The sequence below is a fragment of the Symphalangus syndactylus genome, chromosome 4 (genome assembly GCF_028878055.3).
Source record: "Symphalangus syndactylus isolate Jambi chromosome 4, NHGRI_mSymSyn1-v2.1_pri, whole genome shotgun sequence".
NCBI classification, from domain to species: domain Eukaryota; kingdom Metazoa; phylum Chordata; class Mammalia; order Primates; family Hylobatidae; genus Symphalangus; species Symphalangus syndactylus.
In genome coordinates, this window is record NC_072426.2 from 78141954 (window position 1) to 78168436 (window position 26483).

Here is a 26483-nt window from a genome sequence, read left to right on the forward strand (position 1 = left end):
AGCGAGACTCCATCTCAAAATAAATAAATAAAAAAAAAAAAACCAATGCAGGAAACCGAGAGGAGAGGTTTGGAAGGTGGTTTAGTGAGGTAATCCATATTTTCTGATGATAAATTGGCACCCAGTCAATTTATTCATCAGAAGGGAATACATCAGCCTGGAGTGGTGGCTCGCCCCCGACCCTGTCAGCGTCACCAGCAGCGCGGATCCATGAGCCAGAAGCCTCTAGGGCGCCTAAGTCAGGGGGTGGGTCCCCGGCTGCAGGAGGGCAGGAACCGACGCTCAGTGCCACCCTGGAGGCTGCACGGTGCCCAGCGCCAGCCAGGGTCCAGCTCCTGGATCGCAGGTCGAGGAGGGGCCACGGGCGGCTCACTGCAATCTCCACCTCCCGGGTCCAAGCCATTTTCCTGCCTCAGCCTCCTGAGTAGCTGGTATTACAGGGATGTGCCACCATGCCCGGCTAATTTTGTATTTTTTTTTTGGTAGAGACGGGATTTCTCCATGATGGTCAGGCAGTTCTGGATCTCCTAGGCTCAAGCAATCTGCCCCGCTCAGTCTTCCAAAGTCCTGGGATCAGGACTTTGCGATCCTGAGCAGATCGCTTGAGCCTAAGAGTTCCAGACCGGCCTCACCAACATGGAGAAACCCCGTCTCTACTAAAAAAATACAAAATTAGCCTCCACCGTGGACTCAGGTGCAGCTCCCACCTGAACATGGCACACGGCAGCAGGGGCTGCAACCTCGACCCTGTCAGCGTCACCAGCAGCGCGGATCCTTGGGCCAGAAGCCTCCAGGGCGCCTAAGTCAGGGGGTGGGTCTCTGGCTGCAGGAGGGCGGGAACCGACGCTCAGTGCCACCCCGGAGGCTGCACCGTGCCCAGCATCAGGGTCCAGCTCCTGGATCGCAGGTAGAGGAGGGGCCGGGGCGGCTATGTCAAGCGGGCCATGTGGCATGGCGCCCCCCACGTTGCGCTCCAGGGAGGCCCGCCAGCCTGGCAGCGCCTCAGCAGCAGTTGCCACCTGCACGCGGTGCCCGGAGAACGCGGCCAGGGCGCCTCCTCAGCCTGCTGAGCTGCGCATGCGCTGCTGGCTAACGGCTCTGCTCAGCGCATTTCTACTGAGAGAGGCCTGAGTGTGCGAGAGCTTGGCGAACACAGAACTTTTTACGGGTATCGAGGCGGTGCGTGGACTGAAGAAGGGCGAGGGCCATCGGCTGGGGTTGGGGGGGGCGTGGCTAGGAAGGGCGAGCCGTAAACGAAGGCCAACGGTGGGGGCTGGGGAAGGGCGATCGGGAGGCGCGGGCTCTCTAGCAGGTGGCCGCAGCCATGAAGGGGCTCCTTCCCGCCGCTGGCAAGGGCGTGCGAGGCCCGGAGCGCCTGAGCCCCTTCAGCGAGCTAGTCTATACCAGCAACGACTCCTACATCGTCCGCTCCAGGGATCTTACTTAAAAAGATCCATAAAGCTGCCTGCCTGGGCCAAGTCCAGAAGCTGGAGAAGATGACAAAGAGGAAGAAGACCATTACCTTAATACAAATGACGCCCAGAAGAGGTACCAGGCCCTGCCTGAGCCGGGGCTGCAGGAGGAGGTGGCGGCGGTGGGAGGATCGCCCCTTCAGAGTCGGGGGCTAGGGGGCCTGGGGACGAAGGGAGCAGGTGGAGGAGTAACGGGCGGCGGGGCGGCCATTCTGGGCCCTGGGGTCTAGGCCTTCTTCCTGGGCAGGCCCCCCAGGCTTGGGATGTGGGCGCCCTGCAGGGCGGAGGGCCCAGGCCACCTTAAAATCAACCCAACTGTAGCTGCTTTCTCTTTCACTCCCACTTCCTCTCACAGAGCACTGTGTAGAGAATTTTAAAGTGATTTAACTCACAAAATTAAGTACATACAGGGTTTTACTTTTAATGTACAGGTTTTAAAAGATAATGTTAGATACATCATGAAATGGTGCATAATGATATAATTCCCATAATATATGTACTTCTTGGCTAAAAATTCTCTGGATGAAGTCCAATATCCATTTTGGTATCAATGAATGTCTATGTAAATATGTTCTTTGCTGAGGGACCTTAGAAGGAAACTTCGAGGTGGGAAGATGGTTTATGTTCTTGAACTTAAGAAGACTCATTTTTCTCAAGATGCAAGTTCTTTATCAGTTTTACGTAAACCAAATAAAGCTATCAACGTTTTAACATTTTTTAAATTACACAGGCTGTCTTTTACCATTGTGATGACATTTTAAATATTTTGTAATGGAGTAGAAAAGTCTTGCCCTTCTAGATATCAAAATGTGGTATTAATTTGCACAAGATGGGCTGGGAGTGGTGGCTTACGCCTGTAATTCCAGCACTTTGGGCTGCAGAGGCGGGCAGATCATCTGAGGTCAGGAGTTCAAGATCAGCCTGGCCAATATGGTGAGACGCCATCTCTACAAAAATACAAAAATAAGCCGGGCATGATGTCGGGTGCCTGTAATCCCAGCTACTCCGGAGGCTGAGGCGGGAGAATCGCTTGAACCCGGTAGGCGGAGATTGCAGAGAGCCGAGATCCCACCACTGCAATTCAGCCTAGGTGACAGAGTGAAACTCTGTCTCAAAAAAAAAAAAAAAAAAAAATCACAGATTGTTTAATAACAGCTGAAAAGACAGGTAAATGAATACAACAGAATAGAAAATCCAGAAACACCCAAATATATGTAAGAATTTAGAACTTGGTAATGGTCACACTTTATACCAGTAGGAAAAGAATTAGTTTCCTAAGTGAAATGCCTGCTTTTTGGAGAAAACTAGATTTTTATGCCACAAAATAAGTTCCTGTTGGAATATAGATTAAAAGTTTTTAATGTACAAAATGATAAAAACACCAGAAGAAAACATAAATGCTTATTTACACAGATACATTTTTATGTTGACAAAACCTTTCTAAGAAGCTCGGAAGCAAGCACTCTGAAGGGCAATTTAGTAAAACAAAAATTAAATCACCCTGCATATGAGAAAAAATAAAAGGCAGCATACTTGTAAAAATATTTACTACACATGTATGTGTGTGTGTGTATACATATTAGATTTAAAAATCTTGGCTTTATAGAGAATTCACTCAAATCAACAAAAAACCCTTTAATTTAAAATTGGGAAATTTAAATTAGAGATCTAAATTGCAGATCTAAAAAAGTACTTGGCCTCTAATTAAAAATTGGGCAAAGTCCTCTTTTAAGATCTGCAACTGACCTATGCGCACAGGAAATAATATTTAGTGTTCCTGGTTAGAGAAGGCATTTAAGTTAAAAAAGGAATCAAATACTGTTTTCTATCCACAAAGTTTGTGAGGATAAAAAGCAGTGATATTTGTAGTACTCCTTAAAGTTTAAGTTGCAGATGACTTCAAATAGACAATTTGATGGTAAGTACCATATTTAAAAAATTGTATATGCCCATTAGTGATCAACTCTATTATACTAAAATATTTTTAGAAAATAATGAAACATACATGCAATTTCTTTTCTGAGCACTGCTTAAAATATCAATGTATTTAAAAGAATCCATTTAATGGCTCTTATAAATACATTTCAGTGAGTTTACGGCATGGGATAATATGTGACCACTCAAGCTAGAAATATATACAGAAGTATGTTGACATTCGAAAATGTATTTTGGTGTACCAAGTGAGGGTAAAGTTCCGTTTGACTGTACATACACATAGACTATGGTCTTGTGTTATCTGAAATTATTTACAAAATATAAAATTTGTTATTTGAGGACATTTGTTTTAATATAAAATGTTTTTTCTTTTTATTATCTTTGATTTCTGCATTGAGCATGTACAATGTTACTAGTAAAAGTTTATTATTAATAAAATAATTTTTGGGAAGAGAAGCAATGTGAATTTTGCACAGATAAAAATAGTTTCTCACTTTCTATATTTTAATTTTTATTTTTTGCGGATTAGTATATTCTGTGAACTTTTAGCATCTTCAGAAGAGAATCTTTTTATCTGTGCTTATTGATTTACATATACATTTTATTAGAAACATTTTTATTATATATAGATTTATTACATATATGTCAATAACTATAATCATTTTAGTGTAGTTTTATTATTAGAAAAATAAAAGAGCAAACATAAGTGCTTTATTTGTAGCAGGTTTTTAAGATATTGAACTTCTCAACTGTATTGATCCATTCTTATTTCTTATTTTTTTATTCTGTATTTTTTATTTTTTATTATTATACTTTAGGTTTTAGGATACATGTACACGATGTGCAGGTTTGTTACATATGTATCCATGTGCCATGTTGTTTTGCTGCACCCATTAACTCGTCATTTAGCATTAGGTATATCTCCTAATGCTGTCCCTCCCCCCTCCACCCACCCCACAACAGTCCCCAGAGTGTGATGTTCCCCTTCCTGTGTCCATGAGTTCTCATTGTTCAATTACCACCTATGAGTGAGAACATGCGGTGTTTGGTTGTTTGTCCTTGCGATAGTTTACTGAGAATGATGCTTTCCAGTTTCATCCATGTCCCTAAAAAGGACATGAACTCATCATTTTTTATGGCTGCATAGTATTCCATGGTATATATATGCCACATTTTCTTAATCCAGTCTATCGTTGTTGGACATTTGGGTTGGTTCCAAGTCTTTGCTATTGTGAATAGTGCCGCAATAAACATATGTGTGCATGTGTCTTTATAGCAGCATGATTTATAGTCCTTTGGGTATATACCCAGTAATGGGATGGCTGGGTCAAATGGTATTTCTAGTTCTAGATCCCTGAGGAATCGCCACACTGACTTCCACAATGGTTGAACTAGTTACACTCCCAGCAACAGTGTAAAAGTGTTCCTATTTCTCCACATCCTCTCCAGCACCTGTTGTTTCCTGAATTTTTAATGATGGCCATTCTAACTGGTGTCAGATGATATCTCACTGTGGTTTTGATTTGCTTTTCTCTGATGGCCAGTGATGATGAGCATTTCTTCATGTGTTTTTTGGCTGCATAAATGTCTTCTTTTGAGAAGTGTCTGTTCATGTCCTTTGCCCACTTTTTGATGGGGTTGTTTGTTTTTTTCTTGTAAATTTGTTTGAGTTCATTGTAGATTCTGGATATTAGCCCTTTGTCAGATGAGTAGGTTGCAAAAATTTTCTCCCATTCTGTAGGTTGCCTGTTCACTCTGATGGTAGCTTCTTTTGCTGTGCAGAAGCTCTTTAGTTTAATTAGATCCCATTTGTCAATTTTGGCTTTTGTTGCCATTGCTTTTGGTGTTTTAGACATGAAGTCCTTGCCCACGCCTATGTCCTGAATGGTATTGCCTAGGTTTTCTTGTAGGATTTTAATGGTTTTAGGTCTAACATTTAAGTCTTTAATCCATCTTGAATTAATTTTTGTGTAAGGTGTAAGGAAGGGATCCAGTTTCAGCTTTCCACATATGGCTAGCCAGTTTTCCCAGCACCATTTATTAAATAGGGAATCCTTTCCCCATTTCTTGTTTTTGTCAGGTTTGTCAAAGATCAGATAGCTGTAGATATGCGGCATCATTTCTGAGGGCTCTGTTCTGTTCCATTGATCTATGTCTCTGTTGTGGTACCAGTACCATGCTGTTTTGGTTACTGTAGCCTTGTAGTATAGTTTGAAGTCAGGTAGCGTGATGCCTCCAGCTTTGTTCTTTTGGCTTAGGATTGACTTGGCGATGCGGGCTCTTTTTTGGTTCCATATGAACTTTAAAGTAGTTTTTTCCAATTCTTTGAAGAAAGTCATTGGTAGCTTGATGGGGATGGCATTGAATCTATAAATTACCTTGGGCAGTATGGCCATTTTCACGATATTGATTCTTCCAACCCATGAGCATGGAATGTTCTTCCATTTGTTTGTATCCTCTTTTATTTCATTGAGCAGTGGTTTGTAGTTCTCCTTGAAGAGGTCCTTCACATCCCTTGTAAGTTGGATTCCTAGGTATTTTATTCTCTTTGAAGCAATTGTGGATGGGAGTTCACTCATGATTTGGCTCTCTGTTTGTCTGTGATTGGTGTACAAGAATGCTTGTGATTTTTGTACATTGATTTTGTATCCTGAGACTTTGCTGAAGTTGCTAATCAGCTTAAGGAGATTTTGGGCTGAGAAGATGGGGTTTTCTAGATATACAATCATGTCATCTGCAAACAGGGACAATTTGACTTCCTCTTTTCCTAATTGAATACCCTTTATTTCCTTCTCCTGCCTGATTGCTCTGGCCAGAACTTCCAGCACTATGTTGAATAGGAGCGGTGAGAGAGGGCATCCCTGTCTTGTGCCTGATTTCAAAGGGAATGCTTCCAGTTTTTGCCCATTCAGTATGATATTGGCTGTGGGTTTGTCATAGATAGCTCTTATGATTTTGAGATACGTCCCATCAATACCTAATTTATTGAGAGTTTTTAGCATGAAGCTTTGTTGAATTTTGTCAAAGGCCTTTTCTGCATCTATTGAGATAATCATGTGGTTTTTGTCTTTGGTTCTGTTTATATGCTGGATTACATTTATTGATTTGCATATGTTGAACCAGCCTTGCATCCCAGGGATGAAACTCACTTGATCATGGTGGATAAGCTTTTTGATGTGCTGCTGGATTCAGTTTGCCAGTATTTTATTGAGGATTTTTGCATCAGTGTTCATCAAGGATATTGGTTTGAAATTCTCTTTTTTCGTTATGTCTCTGCCAGGCTTTGGTATCAGGACGATGCTGACTTCATAAAATGTGTTAGGGAGGATTCCCTCTTTTTCTATCGATTGGAATAGTTTCAAAAGGAATGGTACCAGTTCCTCCTTGTACCTCTGGTAGAATTCACCTGTGAATCCATCAGGTCCTGTACTCTTTTTGGTTGGTAAGCTATTGATTATTGCCACAATTTCAGAACCTGTTATTGGTCTATTCAGAGATTCAACTTATTCCTGGTTTAGTCTTGGGAGGGTGTATTTGTTGAGGAATTTATCCATTTCTTCTAGATTTTCTAGTTTATTTGGATAGAGGTGTTTGTAGTATTCTGTGATGGTAGATTGTATTTCTGTGGGATCGGTGGTGATATCCCCTTTTTCATTTTTTTTTGCATCTATTTGATTCTTCTCTCTTTTCTTCTTTATTAGTCTTGCTAGCAGTCTATCAATTTTGTTGATCTTTTCAAAAAACCAGCTCCTGGATTCATTAATTTTTTGAAGGGTTTTCTGTGTCTCTATTTCCTTCAGTTCTGCTCTGATTTTAGTTATTTCTAGCCTTCTGCTAGCTTTTGAATGTGTTTGCTCTTGCTTTTCTAGTTCTTTTAATTGTGATGTTAGGGTGTCAATTTTGGATCTTTCCTGCTTTCTCTTGTGGGCATGTAGTGCTATAAATTTCCCTCTACACACTGCTTTGAATGTGTCCCAGAGATTCTGGTATGTTGTGTCTTTGTTCTCGTTGGTTTCAAAGAACATCTTTATTTCTGCCTTCATTTCCTTATGTATCCAGTAGTCATTCAGGAGCAGGTTGTTCAGTTTCCATGTAGTTGAGCGGTTTTGAGTGAGTTTCTTAATCCTGAGTTCTAGTTTGATTGCTCTGTGGTCTGAGAGACAGTTTGTTATAATTTCTGTTCTTTCACATTTGCTGAGGAGAGCTTTACTTCCAACTATGTGGTCAATTTTGGAATAGATGTGGTGTGGTGCTGAAAAAAATGTATATTCTGTTGATTTGGGGTGGAGAGTTCTGTAGATGTCTATTAGGTCCACTTTGTGCAGAGCTGAGTTCAATTCCTGGATATCCTTGTTAACTTTCTGTCTCGTTGATCTGTCTAATGTTGACAGTGGGGTGTTAAAATCTCCCATTATTATTGTGTGGGAGTCTAAGTCCCTTTGTAGGTCACTCAGGACTTGCTTTATGAATCTGGGTGCTCCTGTGTTGGGTGCATATATATTTAGGATAGTTAGCTTTTCTTGTTGAATTGATCCCTTTACCATTATGTAATGGCCTTCTTTTTCTCTTTTGATCTTTGTTGGTTTAAAGTCTATTTTATCAGAGACTAGGATTGCAACCCCTGCCTTTTTTTGTTTTCCATTTGCTTGATAGATCTTCCTCTATCCCTTTATTTTGAGTCTATGTGTGTCTCTGCACGTGAGATGGGTTTCCTGAATACAGCACACTGATGGGTCCTGACTCCTTATCCAGTTTGCCAGTCTGTGTCTTTTAATTGGAGCATTTAGACCATTTACATTTAAAGTTAATATTGTTATGTGTGAATCTGATCCTGTCATTATGATGTTAGTTGGTTATTTTGCTCATTAGTTAATGCAGTTTTTTCCTAGCCTCAATGGTCTTTAGAATTTGGCATGTTTTAGCAGTGGCTGGTACCAGTTGTTCCTTTCCATGTTTAGTGCTTCCTTCAGGAGCTCTTTTAGGGCAGGTCTGGTGGTGACAAAATCACTCAGCGTTTGCTTGTCTGTAAAGTATTTTATTTGTCCTTCACTTATGAAGCTTAGTTTGGCTGGATATGAAATTCTGGGTTGAAAATTCTTTTCTTTAAGAATGTTGAATATTGGCCCCCACTCTCTTCTGGCTTGTAGAGTTTCTGCCAAGAGATCAGCTGTTAGTCTGATGGGCTTCCCTTTGTGGGTAACCCGACCTTTCTCTCTGGCTGCCCTTAACATTTTTTCCTTCATTTCAACTTTGGTGAATCTGACAATTATGTGTCTTGGAGTTGCTCTTCTTGAGGAGTATCTTTGTGGCGTTCTCTGTATTTCCTGAATCTGAATGTTGGCCTGCCTTGCTAGATTGGGGAAGTTCTCTTGGATAATATCTGGCAGAGTGTTTTCCAACTTGGTTCCATTCTCCCCGTCATTTTCAAGTACACCAATCAGACGTAGGTTTGGTCTTTTCACATAGTCCCAAATTTCTTGGAGGCTTTGTTCATTTCTTTTTATTCTTTTTCTCTAAACTTCCCTTCTTGCTTCATTTTATTCATTTCGTCTTCCATCAGCGATACCCTTTCTTCCAGTTGATCGCATCTGCTACCGAAGCTTCTGCAGTCTTTGCGTAGTTTTCGATACTTGGCTTTCAGCTCCATCAGCTCCTTTAAGCCCTTCTCTCCATTGGTTATTCTACTTATCCATTCTTCTAATTTTTTTCAAAGTTTTTAACTTCTTTGCTATTGTTTTGAATTTCCTCCCGCAGCTCGGAGTAGTTTGATCGTCTGAAGCCTTCTTCTCTCAACTCGTCAAAGTCCTCCTCCGTCCAGCTTTGTTCCATTGCTGGTGAGGAACTGCGTTCCTTTGGAGGAGGAGAGGTGCTCTGTTTTTTAGAGTTTCCAGTTTTTCTGCTCTGTTTTTTCCCCATCTTTGTGGTTTATCTACTTTTCGTCTTTGATGATGGTGATGTACAGATGGGTTTTTGGTGTGGATGTCCTTTCTGTTTGTTAGTTTTCCTTCTACCAGACAGGACCTTCAGCTGCAGGTCTGTTGGAGTTTACTAGTGAGACCGCAAATTCAGCTGCCTGATAGTTCCTCTGGAAGTTTTGTCTCAGAGGATTACCCGGCCAAGTGAGGTGTCAGTCTGTCCCTACTGGGGTGTGCCTCCCAGTTAGGCTGCTTGAGGGTGAGGGACCCACTTTAGGAGGCAGTCTGTCCGTTCTCAGATCTCCAGCTGCCTGCTGGGAGAACCACTACTCTCTTCAAAGCTGTCAGTCAGACAGGGACAATTAAGTCTGCAGAGGTTCCTGCTGAATTTTTGTTTGTCTGTGCTCTGCCCCCAGAGGTGGAGCCTACAGAGGCAGGCAGGCCTCCTTGAGCTCTGGTGGGCTCCACCCAGTTCGAGCTTCCTGGCTGCTTTGTTTACCTAAGCAAGCCTGGGCAATGGTGGGCGCCCCTCCCCCAGCCTGGCTGCTGCCTTGCAGTTTGATCTCAGACTGCTGTGCTAGCAATCAGCAAGACTCCGTGGGCATAGGACCCTCCCAGCCAGGCGCAGGACACAATCTCCTAGTGTGCCATTTTCCAGGCCCGTTGGAAAAGTGCAGTGTTAGGGTGGGACTGACCCGATTTTCCAGGTGCCGTCTGTTACCCCTTTCTTTGACTAGGAAAGGGAACTCCCTGACCCCTTGCGCTTCCCGAGTGAGGCAATGCCTCGCCCTGCTTCGGCTCACGCACAGTGCGCTTCACCGACTGTCCTGCACCCACTGTTTGGCACTCCCTAGTGAGATGAAGCCGGTACCTCAAACAGAAATGCAGAAATCACCAGTCTTCTGTGTCGCTCAGGCTGGGAGCTGGAGACCGGAGCTGTTCCTATTCGGCCATCTTGGCTCTCCCCCCGATCCATTCTTTTAATCCATTTACCGCATGTAAGCTGCATGCCTATTGGGTAAAAGATACATTCTATGAACTCTCAGGACCGTTTCATCCTTAAAAATTTCACATTTACCTGCTCGGCCTGAGCAAAATGAGAGATTTTAAATTGGAGTATTAGGACTGAATCTCAATTGAAACTTTTCCTCTCATCTTTCAAAAAAAAAGCACTTCTGAAGTGAAAAACTAGTAAAATATAACTACCAACCATGATTTTGGAAATTTGTAATAGCTTTAAATAGTGATATGTATCATAGGAAATACCTAATTTACATGCATTCTATAAATCTAAATATGAGTTTACATACATTCTGTAAATCTAAACATGGAATAAGATGATCCATACCTATTTATTTGAATCTCAAGTTTTCTTTGGCTTGAAGCTTTTAAAATATTAAAGTACTTTGTTTTAATAATTTGTTGTTTTTATTTCAACTCTCCTTTTGCATAGTACTCTTAAAAGCTAAAATTTCTTTCAGTGTTAATCCTGTGACTAGGACTGCCCTCGTCCTGTTGTATATACCATATTCCACTTCTTGGAAGACACTGTGAATTGTGTGATGCCTCCTTATTTTATGCACCAATAAAAGACTGTTTAAGTTTCTGCCAAATATAGTTGTAGTAAATAATGAACCATAAGTGGCATTTCAATGTCAGAAATGTTAAAATATGAGAAATTGAGCATCTTAGAATCATTAAAATACAGTGTTATCTCTAACTTTTAAAACACACCACAAAGTAGGCATAATTGTACCATTTTACTTAAAATGTTGTCTTTGTTAAGTAGTAGTAATAATTATAATATCTAACAATTACTGAGCTGTTATATGTGCTAGGAACTCTCCAAAATACTTTGCATAGATTCTCATTGAGGCATTATAGTGATAACCTGTGAGATAATTGCTGTATTCATCTTCATTTTGTTGATGAGAAAATTGAGGTGCAGAAAGTTTAAGTGACAGCTAGAAAGTGAAAGATCTTAAAGTAATATTCAAGCCCAAGTAGAACTGAATCCAAAGGCCAAGCTCTTTCTATTCAAATAGGCCACTCTTTCATTAATGTAGTGAGTAATGAGGGTGAATGAATGTTGTACTTTCTTCAGGAGAATATTAAGTATTTGTTTTGAAGGCAGAGAAAGAGCATGGTATTTAATGCTTACAGTTACATAAATCCTTGTATGTTTTGGGACAGTGGACTAAACTTTGCCAAAAAGTCCTCTCACTCTCGTAGGACTGCTCTACACTGGGCCTGTGTCAATGGCCATGAGGAAGTAGTAACATTTCTGGTAGACAGAAAGTGCCAGCTTGACGTCCTTGATGGCGAAGACAGGACACCTCTGATGAAGGTAAATAGTAGCCAGATTTTTCAGCAGGAGATGGATTTGGTTTAAATACATAGAATAAAAATGAATTTATCTCATTGAAATACAACTAGTTTTGAAACCTGTGGAATATTTATTTTGATTTCCTATAATTTATAATTTATAATAATTTACAATTTATATTATAAATTATACAATTTACAGTAATTCTTGCCTTAATACTGACAGGCTCTACAATGCCATTGGGAGGCTTGTGCAAATATTCTGATAGATTCTGGTGCCGATGTAAATCTTGCAGATGTGTATGGCAACACGGCTTTCCATTATGCTGTTTATAGTGAGAATTTGTCAGTGGTGGCAAAATGCTGTCCCATGGTGCAGTCATCGAAGTGCAGAACAAGGTAGACATTAACCAATGTTATTTTCAAAATATTTGAAATCCATTTGTTTTAACATTAACATATGTAAGGTTTTTTATATTTGGAAGCTCAAACATTCCTTGAATGAAAATAGTTTGAAAGAACTTAATTGTCTAAGATTTTACTTTAAATATTAATGTTTTTACAAGAACTATTAGAGAGTATGGCTTTTCTCGGCATTTATGATAAATATTTGAACGTGTTAAAGGTAAAACTTCTTCAGATATTCTTTCCCAACCAAGTTTTTTTTTCTTTCCAATTAGTGTAAAACTAGAGGAAAGCAAAATTTGCCTGCATAAATTGAGTCAACATGTAAAATTTAGGAGACATGCAGAAATCTGGATTTCCTCTTAAAGGATTGAATCTGGTGTCTCTTGAGCCCATATGACTGTTTGGTATGCTAAGAAGACATTCCAGCTTTACACAAAGCATATGTTTCCAGTTTGCTACTGTGCCCACCTAGTTACATCACTTACTCAAGTTACCTCTTTTGCCTCTGTAAGTATTTCAGTTACCAATTCCTCTTCCATAGTATATTTTGGTAAAGATTTCAAGGTATTCAAGGCAGTTGATAGGTGTTTATAATATATAGTTTGTTTTACATTAATTCATTAATAATGGGGTTGACTTCTAGAATTTAGAAGATTTTTTAAACAATGACTTTTCTTTATATAAACCGTAAAGAATCATCTTCTATTAGAATGCCTTTAAGCCTTTTTAGATTAATCATGGTTATATTTGAAAGGTTATGCATATTGCAGATAATATTATATCCTTCTCCTCAGAATTGTCCCTTAAAATTCAAGTGTTTTAGTGGCTTCTATTATGCTAATGCATATAGATGAGTTAGAACTTTCATTAATAAGCCATTTTATTAATATTTTTGGTATTTTGCCAAAAATTAAGTAGCGATTACAATAGAAACCAGAATAAAAATGGATTATTGCATTTTAAGAAGTAGATATTCATTAGAATCTGAGGATTATCATTATAATTGAGAATAAACTTTTATACTGAATTTCTAACAGCTGAGATAAAATTCTATTGTCTTGTAATAGGAGAAACCCCATGGACCATTTAATAGTAGGCAATCAAAGTTCATTTGAAGCCAATCTCTTTTAATTTAGAGTTGCTTCCTTAGTGACCCATGCAGAACAGGAGTGCCTGACATTGGCATCTGGGATCTTGGGATTATTGATAGAAGAGAATCAAGCGAGTTTGTATCACCCAGAGGAAACCTCCATTTTTCTTGGGAAGCTTGCAGAGTTGTATCCCTGAAATTCTAATTTGTCAAATGTTAATGTCTGCCACAAAAGTATATTGTCAAATAAGGGATAAGCAAATTTCAAGTCATTTATTGAATACTGGACATTTAATTCACAGTTTTATAATATTTCTTGAATGTAGATAATGGTAGAATCTGTTGGGGTCCAGTGCTTCTGGTAAGGTAATTATTCTTTGGCATATAGTTTAAGAAACACTAAATTAGAATACTAATTTAGTCGAAAACAAAGTATTTACTACTATGTCTTAGAGTTTAAGGATATAGAGATAAAAGATACAGCCCTTGCCCTCAATAATCTCTTGGTTTAGATGGGAAACCATAAAATCATTACAATATAATGATTTTTGGAGATAACCAGAGTTATGCGGTGATGCAGAGGCTGAATATTTATAGCGGACGGTGCAGTACATGGGAAAGCACAGAAAAGAGAGAAAGAAAGGACTGCTGTTGATTTACTTTCTATTTTATGTGTTTAAGTTCATAGGATATTATATAAGGTATTCAGTTCAGCTGAGAAATATGTAATTTCATGAATCATAAATTGTTTTGCTATTTTACAGGCTAGCCTCACACCACTTTTACTATCCATAACGAAAAGAAGTGTGCAAATTGTGGAATTTTTGCTGACAAAAATTGCAAATGCGAATGCAGTTAATAGGTGTAAGTGGTACAGTAGTTCTTTTTTTATTAAAAAATAAGTTGAGTAGTGTTCTAGAGTAATAACACTCAAGTCAGAAATATTAAATTAATAACATTTACTTAAAATTATTAGATTATGAGAAAATATCAACACAAATGATCAGAAGAAAAGCAATTATTTGGACTAGTCAACATAAAGAACAGTATATAGTAGGATTTATCTTCTCTTATTATATTGACTGATTCCTATGTGTAATCTGATGTTTTGGTTGCATTACCTTCGAAAGTGGTTCTGTATTAGTTTTAAGAAGTATGAACTTTTTTAGTTTACTTGGTAATTCAATATTGAATGATTAATACTTTTATAGTATTTTTCTAACTTCTGTTTTTTATACACTTTTTTAAAAATGCAGTATTTGCTGGGCATGGTAGCTGTTGCCTGTTATCCCACCACTTTGGGAGGCCAAGGTGGTTGGATCACTTGAGGCCAGGAGTTTGCGACCAGCCTAGCCAACATGGTGAAACCCCATTTCTACTAAAAATACAAAAATTAGCTGGGCATGGTGGCACATGCCTGTAGTCCCAGCTACTCAGGGGGCTGAGGCACGAGAATCGCTTGAACCTGGAGGCAGAGGTTGCAGTGAGCTGAGATCGTGCCACCACACTCCAGCCTGGGTAACAGAGCAAGATTCGGTCTCAAAGAAAAAAAAAAGAAAAATTAAATAGAAACAGAAGTTTAAAATCATTTTGTCTTTAGGATGACTGCTTTGTTTTCTTTGTAGAATATTAATTTTAGGTTATCCCTACGTGACTATTAATTGCTATCACCAGATACTGTGAATTTATTATTATTTTTCCTTTTTTATTCATAGTGTATTTTTATTTTTAATTTGTATGGGTGAAGGGAAGAAAGGCATCTTTAACTGGATTAACATTTTAGTTAATTAAGATAAGCCATAGGTGAGTAATAAAGAGAAAAGAGATAGGCTTTTGATTCACACAAGACTGAGTTTAATTTCTAGCTTCCTCACTTGATAGGTGTGTGAACTTGCAAACATTACTTAAGACCAAGTATGATTTTCTATATGAAAAGGAGAATAATAATATGTCCTTTAAGGACGATTGTGTTGAAGTAACATTATGAATATCAACAGCATTTAATTCAGGGTCTCATACATTCTTATCAGCATCATTAACTAAACGTAGCATGACTACTACTAATATCATTATTCCTAATATTATTTTAAGCCTTCAGATTGCTGTCACTTGTCTGACTTCTAGCTGATTTTGAAGTATAAACTATTATATCAGACTAAGGAACAAATAGATAATTTTTCATTTAAATCTTTGCCTCTTTTAGATTAGTGAACAGAGCATAATTTCTTGCCTCTCAAAGGACTTTATATTAGCCAATTCTAGTGTGCCATATCCCAGTGGGACATGAGTCTTTTTGCTCCTTCCTTTTAGCCTTGGTGGTGATTTACAAGGATAAACACTTGAGCACTCAAGATACTTGTGTTTGTTAGTACATGTAAATGGTTAATTCTACACTGTCAGGCACATATTAAATTGGTTCTGCTCATAATAATGAAGTTATCTCTTTGTTATTTTAGCACAGCCCTCATGCTTGCTGTATATCATGGATCATCAGAGATAGTTGGCATGCTTCTTCAGAAAAATGTTGACGTCTTTGCTGCAGATACATGTGGAGTAACTGCAGAACGTTATGCTGTTGCTTGTGGATTTCATCAGTAAGTGTTTACATTTAGAGGCTAGGTGAGATTTTATAGTTTGTTTCAGGTAGCTTTTGAATGACAGTGAGTTCATTTCATCAGCCAGAAACTAGGCAAAAAGCTAGACTAGTTAGAAGGAGTATTGGGTCCAGGATTCTTTATTTTAGGACTTTCAACAACTTTATCCCTAGGGATCCTAATGTTGTCTACTTGATTTTTCTAATTAGTTATTTGGGTCTTGAAATGTCCACTTTAGCAGAAAACCTGATAGTGTCGTCTGGGGGCTGTCTTCCATATCTAAATACTTGAATTTTTTTAAAAAATCTAAGGGGTTCCCTAAGTCCAAGGAAGACATTCTTTTTGCATAAGTCAAAAGGATTGGGGGCAGAAATCACCATTCTATTTATTTTGTTGTTTCCATTGATTCTGTTGCTGCATCATTGCCATTGAAACTGCACCTGCAGTCTGGTAATGATTGACCTTTGTGACCAGGATGCCCTTACTAACACAGATCCTTCAATCTTCATGGTGATCCATATGTAGACTTCAAAGTTATTACAGTTTTTTAAAGTTCACATACATATTCTCAGCCATTGTTTCCAAAGTACCAGCACCCTGCTCTGGCAGCTAGAACTTTTAGCTTTAGCCACACACATAGTGAGCAAATTGACCCTTCTCCTCCACTCAAAACCTGATGTGAAACCCACATCTTAGCCTGGACTTGGCCTAGACCTTCATGGTAAGTTATCCTTTGAATGACTTTTTTCTATTTTCTCTAGCAAATATTAGTTGTGATAGTTTAAACTGTAAGTCAGGTTGAAATAATGTTACAGGAAGAAATTAGAGATCCATTTTTATTTTGTTACCAGATCTATTTCCCTGGCACTTTATATCCTGTGTAGTGCCATTTTGTAAGTAGTGGAAGGTCTCATCTTATTCTGTAAGATCCCTTGTCATCTTTCCAAATTTGTAGTGGGTTCCAACTTGTGGTTATACCCTCAAGTGATTCTTTTTTCCTAAAAGTAAAAATCTCCCATGCTACTTGCATCTCTATCTGGAGTTTTTAAAATATTTTCAAATTCTGCATTACCATGAAGCCATTCAATAGACTTCACTCTATCTCAAGTAAGTTGGTTAGATTTAACAGAGCTAAGCCTCATCCATCATTGATCAGTCTTCAGGTATAAAAGTAGGGACTTGTGCTGGCTTCAGTGGTACGTATACTAAAATTGAAACAATGTCGAGAAGATCAGCATCGTCCCTGCACAAGGATGACACACAAATCTGTGAAGTGGTGCATATTTCTTGCAGTCCCCAAAAGGACATTTGACTACTTTCTAACTAGCTCCAAGGAAATGATGTGTCAAAGCAAAATGCGTGACACCAAGTATTGCAATTGTGATTTTCATACAAAAAATATTTATGTAAGGTGATGTATGAAATGAGATGTGGTGAGTAACACATAGGATCTTGTGTGCAGTATGCTGTTAGTAGGCATCTCAGAAATGAGAAAATACCAACTTGCATCTTCCTTGTGGAACTTACAAAAACAGTGGAGGGTTTTGTCTTCCACATCAGCTGGAAATGATCATAGTGACTAAGCATCATTCTATCAAAGATTTGTTGGTTCAGGTTTAAGGAGGTAGATAAAGAGTAGCAATAGTCCAAGCCAGATGCTGACATCTATTAGTTTTCTGCCCTTGGTGTGATTGATGAGCTCAGTAATAGAGGATAATCAGGTTATCCAATTTGATGAATTAATATATTTATAAATAAATTTCATTACAAATTATAAAATAGCTTAGATGCCTTGAATTACATGCCACAAAGAGTAGAACATCTAATAAACAAAAGTAGGAATTAATAACAGAAAACTGCAACATTTGAACATTATAACCTATGAAGAAACACTTTTTTAAAAAAATTAATTTTTTGTAGAGACAGGGTCTCCCTATGTTGCCCAGGCTTGTCATGAACTTCTGGGCTCAAGCAATCCTCCTGTCTCAGCATCCCAAAGTGCTTGCATCACAGGCATGAGCCACTGCACCAGGCCAACACATTGGGTTTTATTGGGAATTTTAAAATAGTTTCAGCAATCAGGTTCAAGAACAAATTATTTCATTGCTTTGCTATTTCTTTGAGCATTTTTAAAATGTTATCTTGTTAAATCTTTATAATACTCTAGTGAAATAAGGCTCTAAAATCCTCATTTTTAGAAGACATTGAGCCTAAGAGAAGCAACTTGTTCAAGAAAAAATACCTGTTGGTAACCGTGCTAGGACTTTTTCTGAGTTAGGGACATTTTCCATTAAGCCAAGCTAACTCTAGTTAATTTACTGAGTTATACTGCCCTAAATGCATGAGTATTTCATCTTTATTTCTTCTTTAATTAGAAGCTTAATAAGTTCATAGAGCTTACAAACTTAAAGTCTATGGAATAAGTAATGTTCTGATGTTAGCTCTGATATTGTCTGAAATATTCTAAGAACTTAATAAATTTGGTAAATGTTTTTTATAAAATCAGTGTTAAAATGGTAATTTTATTTATCACATTTTTATCCATAGCATTCATCAACAAATTTTGGAATATATACAAAAATTATCTAAAAATCATCAAAATACCAATCCAGGTAAGACTTCTGATAGTAAACTACCCTTGGTGGTGCTATCATAAGATTATGGAAGTGTTGATCACAAAAAAGGCAATTCAAAAAGCAATGTGTAAATAGCATGTGTTTACATATATGCATATATGTGGGTGTGTGTGTGTATATGTATATATAGTTTTGATTTGATTTTTTAGTTTATAATTCAGAATTAGTTAACAATTTAGTTGTAGGTAGTTTATAATCTCAAAAAATATTATCTGAAAAAATATTTGTTCAATTATGTTCCCTAAATCCTATATAATACTTTTGTATAAATAAGTAACACAAGTTTTAAGTTTGTATATTTCATATTTCCTCAACTGTTCTAACAACTTAGGCTTGTTATAAAATGTATAACCCTTGGTGTGATTGATGAGCTCAGTAATAGGGGATGATCAGTTTATCCAATTTAATGAATTAATATATTTATAAATAAATTTTATTACAAATTATAAAGTAGCTTACATGCCCTGAATTACAAGCCACAAATAATTGAACATCTAATAATGAAAAATAGGAATTAATAACAGAAGCCAAGATGGCTGAATAGGAACAGCTCCAGTCTACGGCTCCCAGCGTGAGCAACGCAGAAGACGGGTGATTTCTGCATTTCCAACTGAGGTACCGGGTTCATCTCACCGGGGAGTGTCAGAAAGTGGGTGCAGGACAGTGGGTGCAGCACACTGAACATGAGCCGAAGCAGGGAGAGGCATTTCCTCACCCGGGAAGCGCAAGGGGTCAGGGAATTCCCTTTCCTAGTCAAAGAAAGGGGTGACAGACGGCACCTGGAAAATCAGGTCCCTCCCACCCTAATACTGTGCTTTTCCAATGGTCTTAGCAAATGGCACACCAGGAGATTATATCCTGTGCCTGGCTCAGAGGGTCCTACCCCCACGGAGCCTCGCTCATTGCTAGCACAGCACTCTGAGATCAAACTGTAAGGCGGCAGCAGCGAGGCTGGGGGAGGGACGCCCACCATTGCCTAGGCTTGAGTAGGTAAACAAAGAGGCTGGGAAGCTCGAACTGGGTGGAGCCCACTGCAGCTCAAGGAGGCCTGCCTGCCTCTGTAGACTGCACCTCTGGGGGCAGGGCATTGCCAAACAAAAGGCAGCAGAATCTGCAGACTTAAACGTCCCTGTCTGACAGCTTCGAAGAGAGTAGTGGTTCTCCCAGCACGCAGCTGGAGATCTGAGAATGGACAGACTGCCTCTTCAAGTGGGTCCCAGACTCCCAAGTAGCCTAACTGGGAGGCACCTCCAGTAGGGGCAGACTGACACCTCACATGGCTGAGTACTCCTCTGAGACAAAACTTCCAGAAGAACGATCAGGCAGCAACATTTGCTGTTCACCAATATCTGCTGTTCTGCAGCCTCTGCTGCCGATACCCAGGCAAACAGGGTCTGGAGTGGACCTCCAGCAAACTCCAACAGACCTGCAGCTGAGGGTCCTGACTGTTAGAAGGAAAACTAACAAACAGAAAGGACATCCACACCAAAAACCCATCTGTACGTCACCATCATCAAAGACCAAAGGTAGATAAAAACCACAAAGATGGGGAAAAAACAGAGCAAGAAAACTGGAAACTCTAAAAATCAGAGGGCGTCTCCTCCTCCAAAGGAACACAGCTCCTCACCAGCAACAGAAGAAAGCTGGACAGAGAATGACTTTGACAAGTTGAGAGAAGAAGGCTTCAGATGATCAAACTACTCTGAGCTAAAAGAGGAAGTTTGAACCCATGGCAAATAAGTTAAAAACCTTGAAAAAAAATTAGACAAATGGCTAACTAGAATAACCAATGCAGAGAAGTCCTTAAAGGACCTGATGGAGCTGAAAACCAAGGCATGAGAACTACGTGACGAATGCACAAGCCTCAGTAGCCGATTCTATCAACTGGAAGAAAGGGTATCAGTGATTGAAGATCAAATGAATGAAATGAAGCCACAAGAGAAGTTTAGAGAAAAAAGAGTAGAAAGAAATGAACAAAGCCTCCAAGAAATATGGGACTATGTGAAAAGACCAAATCTACATCTGATTGGTGTACCTGAAAGTGACAGGGAGAATGGAACCGAGTTGGAAAACACTCTGCAGGATATTATCCACGAGAACTTCCCCAATCTAGCAAGGCAGGCCAACATTCAAATTCAGGAAATACAGAGAATGCCACAAGGATACTCCTCGAGAAGAGCAACTCCAAGACACGTAATTGTCAGAGTCACCAAAGTTGAAATGAAGGAAAAAATGTTAAGGGCAGCCAGAGAGAAAGGTCGGGTTACCCACAAAGGGAAGCCCATCAGACTAACAGCTGATCTCTCGGCAGAAACTCTACAAGCCAGAAGAGAGTGGGGGCCAATATCCAACATTCTTAAAGAAAAGAATTTTCAACCCAGAATTTCATATCCAGCCAAACTAAGATTCATAAGTGAAGGAGAAATAAAATACTTTACAGACAAGCAAATGCTGAGAGATTTTGTCACCAACATTTGAATATTATAACCTTTGGGGGTCTGTCCTGCAGACGGTTGAGACACATAACCAGATACTGATATTCAGTGAAAGAGCAGCAAGGATTCCGAGCTGATTACAGACACCAAGGAAGGTGCTGTAAAGAGTCAGCAGCCACAGCCCTGGCTAGCTGGCCTTGTGGGCATTTATTAGTAAAGTTTTAATGACAAAGGCTTTGAGTCAACACACCCGTGGGTAATTAACCTGGTTGTCCTGACTCCAGAGAGCCATCCTGCCCATGGGTGATCAAAGGTTAGTCTTAAGACCACATAAGTAAACAAGCTATTTAGATAAACTACTCTACCTTCCTTTGTACCCACTTTAAGCTATTTACACAAGGTAAGAATTAGGCTGCTTTCAGCCATAACCGTATCTTTAGACTTTTACAAAACCCTCTGGCCTTCCAAGAAGATTTATGTCTATGTCCTATAACTTCATATTAAAATGTTTCTCACCAGCGTGACTGAACTCTCACAATAACCTATGAAGAAACACGGTTTTATTGATTGATTGATTGATTGATTGTAGAGACAGGGTATCCTTATGTTACCCAGGTTGGTATTGAACCTCTGGTCTCTAATTTTTACAATAAATTGTTTGCATTTAGTAAATTAGAATTAATTACAGTTGAGTCTTGAGCAATATGAGAGTTAGGGTGCTGATCCCCCATGCAGCTGAAAATCTGCTTCATATGAAAATCTGTTTCTTTTGACTCCTCCTAAACTTTACTAATAGTCTACTGTTGACCTGGAGCCTTACTGAAAGCACAGTCAATTAACTCATAGTTTCTATTTTATATGTACTATATACTGTATTCTTACAATAAAGTGAGCTGGAGGAAAGAAACTTTTCTAAGAAGGAAAAATATATTCACTGTTGAGTGGAAGTGAATTATTTATACATAAAGGTCTTAATTCTTATTGCCTTCATGTTGAGTAGAGGAGAGATTTGTCTTGCTGTCTTGCAGTGGCAAAGGAAAAGAAAAATCTGTCTGTTAGTGGGCTCCTACAGTGAAAACCCATATTCAAGGATCAACTGTGTGACACAGTGACTTGTGTCACTGAAAAAGTAACTATCTTTAGAATTTGAATCTTAATAATACTTTCCTGGCACCATAAACAAATGTCAACGAGAATTACAAAACTTAGCCAGGGTGCTTCAGTACCAATAGGAAATTATTTTCCAAAGATACTTACTGAATGCAGAAGTCAGAAAAGCAATTCTTTGTTGAGAAGCGCAGGTTATGTTACATAGTGTTGTACCAACAAGGTCTCACGATTATCAACTTCATTTCCTCTAAGTTGAAACCAAATAAGATATATTTATTTCATTAGAACAAGATATGTTGTTCTATCTGCTGGATAATTTGTGTGTTAATAGTAATTTGTTATAACAAGATACTCTGTTTCTAATAGCCAAAATATTATCATTATAAGTATTCAAGTAGCTTAACTCTAGGCTCAACCAATTAAAATAAAGTTACAAAAATTTTTCATAATAACAAAAATGCTACTGTGATACCTAAATGTGACATAATGCATTGTGCAATATGAACTATATGAGCACATCTTTAATTTATTATATCTTTATTAAAGGACCTCTATAAGTTAGGTTTTGCAAGTTACAGGAGACAAAGATAGAATACCTATAGTTTGGGTCTTTAAGGTGCTCATAAAACAGTAAAGCTGTCCTTATTGAATTTCTGCATTTTTCCAACAGAATTTCCTAAAAAATGTTTTTTATTCATTTATCCACTTGTCCACTTAACAAATAATTGTCAGGTATCTTTAAGGTACTAAGCATCTTCCTGGTTATTATCATGGTCATTTTTTATTATTTACTACTTTATCAAGGTACTAAGCATTTTTCTTGTTATTATCATCCTTTTTTATTATTTATTACTTTATTTAGTGTTTACTCAGTGCCAGAAACTCTTTGGAAGCTTATAATTATTACTTATTATGTCATGTCATTACTGTATTCAGCATGTGTCAGACATTTTATATCCAAGGTGAAGAATTAAAGCTTTAAAAAGTTTGGTAGTGTCCAGGCACAGTGGCTCACTCCTGTAGTCCTAGCACTTTGGGAGGCCAAGGCAGATGTATTGCTTGAGCTCAGGAGTTTGAGACCAGCCTGACTAACATGGTGAAACCCGTCTCTACTAAATATGAAAAATTAGCTGGGTGATGTGGCCCACGCCTGTAATCCCAGCTATTTGGGAGGCTGAGGTAGGAGAATCGCTTGAGGTAGGAGAATCGCTTGAATTGCATTGAGCTGAGATCACACCACTGCACTCCAGCATGGGTGACTGAGTGAGACTGTGTCTCAAAAAAAAAAAAAAAAAAAAAGAGAAAAGAAAACTTTGGTAGTATTTAAGGAAAGCATACAGAATGAGTAGAAGTTGGATAGGTGAAGAGTCAGGAGGATTATATTTAGTAGACGAAAAATTTAAACAGATTGTATGTTTGGCAGAAGGAACATTTGCAGGAACACCTGAGGAGGCTGCACCCTTGGCAGAAAGAACACCTGACACAGCTGAAAGCTTGGTGGAAAAAACACCTGACGAGGCTGCACCCTTGGTGGAGGGAACATCTGACAAAATTTAATGTTTGGAGAAAGCGAACATCTGGAAAGTTTGAACAGTCAGCAGAAGAAACACCTAGGGAAGTTACGAGGCCCGCAAAAGAAACATCTGAGAAATTTACGGGAAGACCTAGGAAGATCGCACGGGAGAAAAAAGAAACACCTGTAAAGACTGGATGTGTGGCAAGAGTAACATTTAATAAAACTAAAGTTTTGGAAAAAGGAAGATCTAAGATGATTGCATGTCCTACAAAAGAATCATCTACAAAAGCAAGTACCAGTGGTGAGATGCTTGAGCGAACTTTGTAAGGTTTATTGGCACTTCGGGTTCCCTAGTGAAAAAAGTGTGATATGGGAGTATTTGGGAATGACTTGAATATCTAAATAAGGTGAGCTTAGTCAACACTTTTTAATAGTATAGGAATAAGTAGCTCTTATTCTGTAGGCCCTGGAAAAATTCTCACAGTTCTTCTGGCCGTAAATACTAGATGAACTAACTCACAATGGCTAAAACCATAGGAACCAAAGTTGTTTGGTGGTACAGGGATATCATAGGACCACACTTTTTTTTTTTTTTTTTTTTTTTTTTTTTGTGAGACAGAGTCTCGAACTGTCGCCTGGGCTGGAGTGCAGTGGCACGAGTGATCTCGGCTGACTACAACCTCTGCCTCCCAGGTTCATGTGACTATCCTGCCTTAGCCTCCCAAGTAGCTAGGATTACAGGTGTCCGCCACCACACCTGGATAATTTTTTGTATTTTTAGTAGAGGTGGGGTTTCACTATATTGGCCAGACTGAAACTCCTGACCTCATGATATACCCGCCATGGTCTTCAAAAGTGCTGGGAATTCAGGTGTGGAACCACCGTGCCCAGCCAGGATCCCACCTTTGGTTGGTTAATTAGCAACAGCTCCAATAATCATGCTCTCTCAAGACAATATTTAAAGGCTGGAAGGGCTGCTTTTGTTCACATGTTTCTTTTAAATAGGGAGAAAACTTGGAAGCTTGCAGTAATCTTCCTGTAACATTTTATTGGCTGGATTACACCACATGCTCATATCTAAACCGGTCACTAGGAAAGCAAATGTAATTACTGTGATTAGCTTGGAGTAATGATTTCTCTTTTTGAGATGGGATTGGGGTAATGGAATACTGAATATCTAAAGAAACTTGTGTTTCTGCAGCAAGAAAGAATAAATAATATCTATGCATAGGAAGCCAGCAATGTTTTCTGCAGGGATTCATTGGAAAAGTTTGAGCAGGGGAGTCACAAGATTAGATTAGAGTATCAGGGCATACTGGTTATGGTCTAAGGCAGAGATTGGCAAACTTTTCCTGTAAAGTGACAGATAGGGAATACGTTAGGCCGCTGGGCACGGTGTCTCACGCCTGTAATCCCAGCACTTTGGGAGGCTGAGGCACGTGGATCACGAGGTCAGGAGTTCGAGAACAGCCTGGCCAACATGGTGAAACCTCGTCTTTACTAAAAATACAAAAAGTAGCCAGGTGTGGTGGCGTGCACCTGTAATCCCAGCTACCTGGGAGGCTGAGGAAGGAGAATCACTTGAACCCGGGAGGCAGAGGTTGCAGTGGGCTGAGATCCTACCACTACACTCTAGCCTGTGTGACAGAGCAACATTCCATCTAAAAAAAAAAAAAAAAGAAATATGTTAGGCCATGTGGTCTCTATAACAGCTATTGAACTCTGCATTGTAGGGTGAAAGCAGTCATAGATAATGTGTGAGCAAACAGGCAAGATTGTATTCCAATAAAACTTTGTATAAAAAACCGTTTGGTAAGCTGAATTTGGCCTGTGGCCTATAGTTTGCTGGCCCTTCATATAGAAGAAAGATGGAGGGTAATTACATAAAAAGATTTAAAGACGAAGCTTTTGTAGTAGTTCATGCTATAGTCTTTTTTTTTTGTCACCAATATGTGGCCTAGTATCAATCTATTATAAAAGTTTGACCCATCCAGGATAAAAAGAATCAAGTTCAGAAGCTCAATTTACACATTTAAACATGTAGGTCTTTCTTTGCCATTATTTTATTTTGATTTCTTTTACTGCATTTTTTTTAACTTAAAAATAACTGTAGTAATTGGTAGGGTTTCTTTGTCCCTGTGAAAGCCATCAGTTAAGAGGCTGTGTCTAACTAGGAAATTTGAGTGAATTCACTTCAGAAGAATTTAGAATATTTCTGTTATATACTTGTTTTCTGTCTCATGGCTTTCAGTATTCCTTGGGCCTTGTATGGACCTTGATTTAATTCTATGAAATGTGGGAAATTTAGTTACTTAAGGCAGTCATTTTTCCTTTAAATTTGTAATGTTCCAAGAAGGCACAAGTTGATTCTGAAGATATTGTTGCATTAAGGAAATACTATCTCATTGTAATTAAAGCAGTTTTTAATTTATATGCAATACAAGTTCTTTAAGCTTATTTATCTAAAACACATACACACCAAATATACTGTCATAGCATATTGAAATTTAAAAGGGTTGGACATATATTTTGCTAATATCAAAAAGCTAATATTTTGGAGAATCTTATTTATTGATAAATCTTTTTTGAAGAAATGTGTAATAAAGATTGCTTAGCCAATCGAACTAAATAATACTAAAAAATAAAAGCTTAGAAAGTAATGAGAGCTGGCAGGTAATTAAAGTTATCTGAGTGAATAGCAAATATCTGACATAGTGTGCTTCACAGGAGAAGAGGATATGACTTCTTTCCTCTAAATAATTAATTTAGAGGAAATAATACAAATTAATCAAATTTTTAATTTTTTTGCATTCTAATGAATATAAAATTAATTTTTACATTTTTAAGATTGCAGCTCTAACCAATTGACTATAGAAGAGGTGGTGGTTATCTACCAATAGAATATACAGGCTGTAGAAGAAAGTCCACAGATTCATGAATGAAAATAGATTTGTATATGTTTTAAAAATTTATAATAATAAATGTTCTCATGAATGTATCTGTGATTAACCTTTTATAGATCAGAGGTTCCCATCAGAATCCAAACA

The 26483-nt window shown here is 38.6% G+C and overlaps 1 non-coding gene and 1 pseudogene across 1 annotated transcript; both read left to right on the forward strand.

The window, feature by feature from the left end:
- Positions 1–750: 750 nt before the first annotated feature.
- On the forward strand, positions 751–24003 carry LOC129480809 (putative ankyrin repeat domain-containing protein 30B-like; annotated as a pseudogene).
- On the forward strand, positions 16921–17027 carry LOC129481382 (U6 spliceosomal RNA). Its single transcript, XR_008657390.1, has one exon. It is a non-coding gene; the product is annotated as a U6 spliceosomal RNA (small nuclear RNA).
- Positions 24004–26483: the final 2480 nt, after the last annotated feature.